The sequence below is a fragment of the Montipora capricornis genome, chromosome 7 (assembly GCF_036669925.1).
Source record: "Montipora capricornis isolate CH-2021 chromosome 7, ASM3666992v2, whole genome shotgun sequence".
Taxonomy (NCBI): Eukaryota; Metazoa; Cnidaria; class Anthozoa; order Scleractinia; family Acroporidae; genus Montipora; species Montipora capricornis.
Genome location: NC_090889.1, coordinates 49,382,505 through 49,384,337, shown reverse-complemented (window position 1 = coordinate 49,384,337; position 1,833 = coordinate 49,382,505).

Here is a 1,833-nt window from a genome sequence, read left to right as displayed (position 1 = left end):
TGGATGTCAAAATTGGGCGTGCATCTAATTAGGGTCAAACCCGGACATAAGTGACTCCTTCGCAAATCCATTGAATGCTGATGATGTAAACTGAGTTCCGTTATCGGTTACAAGCACGTCTGGTATTCCATGTCACAAAAACTGGACTTTGCAAGCAGTAATGATTCTCATAGACTTAGCCTCTGTGACTTCCTGGACTTCGAAGGAACCACTCCAGTAATCCACTAGAAGTAAAAATTGTTGTTGTCCCAGTTCAAACATGTCTGCACCAAGAATCGACCATGGCCAAGGTAGGACTGGATAAGGTTGCGTGGGCTCGCGGCATTGGTCTGGCTTTTGGGCTTGGCAGATGAAACACTCAGTAATGAAATCCTTTACTTTGGCATTCATGAGGGGCCAATATAGTACTTCTCTGGTGTGCCGCAGACATCCTTCGATGCCAAGGTGCGATCTGTGAATTTGTTTCGACATTTCTTTCCTCATGGATGTAGGTACTACCAGACGTTGGCCCAGGAAGACTAGTCCGTTGTCTTTTACCAATTCGCTTCTCTTGTCATAATACGGTGTTAATTTGCGGTTACACTGTTTCTTTGAGGGTGCCTATCCACTTCTTATGGTTGCGATAAGATTTTGCAACACTGGATCTTTTGCTGTCTCCAATCTGAACTCGGCAATCCTGTGCGGTGCAATGGTGAGGTTTTCGAGTGGTCAATCGTTTCAAGCATGCAGACCAGACCTGTGTCATGCCGGGATGACTCGGTTGTGTTTCGGTACGCTCGACTAAGAGCATCAGATAACCACATAAGTTCCCCTTTTTTGTACTGCACATCCAAAGTATAATTCTGAAGGGCCATTAACATCCGCTGGAGTCTCTTTGGCGACTTGTGAATTGGTTTGCTAAACACTGCTTTCAGTGGTTCATGGTCGGACTCTATGTGGACAACTTCGTGTTCAAGTATGTACTGATCGAACTTGTTAGTTGACCACACAATTGCTACTAATTCTTTTTTAATTTGGGCATAACGAGTTTCTGTGTCAGTAAGCGCCCTGGTGGCATAAGCGATGGGCTGTCCGTTCTGCATTATGACAGCACCCAGACCAGTCTCGCTGGTGTCGCATTGGATTGTGACATCTTCTTTGATATTGTAGTACATTAGGACAGGGGCTTCCGCCAAGTACTGTTTTACTGTGGTGAATGCTTTCTAGTGCTGCAGTAACCAGCACCACTCCACCTCCTTGTCTTCAAGTCTTCGCAACAGTTCAGTCATGTCGGACAAAAGAGGCAAGAATATGGCCAAATAATTGACTATACCAAGAAACCTCTTAAGGCCTTTAACATTGGTGGGCGGTGGCAAAGCTAAAATGTCTTCCACTTTGGCATGGTCAGCCTTCAGGCCCTTAGGAGTTAGGAGATGTCCCATAAACCACACTTTGGTTTGTGCTCATTTCATCTTGTCTTTGTTGAGGTTCAGATTCCACTCCCGACAATTCTGAAAGAAAGCATGTTCATGCCTTTCGAGGCTGCTGTTGATCTCCTCGTCGGACTCACCAAACTCAGCTATTAGAAAATCATCCACGATGACTTGAACACCCTCTGGGTCTTCTACAAATTCATGCATACGTCTCTACCAGACTTCAGGAGCACTGGAGATGCCAAATGGCATGTGCGTCCACTAATAACGTCCAAAGGGCGAGTTGATATTGTCAGGTAACTTGAGGCATCGTCTAAAACAATTTGGTGGAAACCATCCTTTGCGTCGCCAAGAGTAAACTTCTTGGCACCTTCTAGTCAGGTGGCAACTTCTTTGATGGTGGGCAGCTGATAATGTTCTC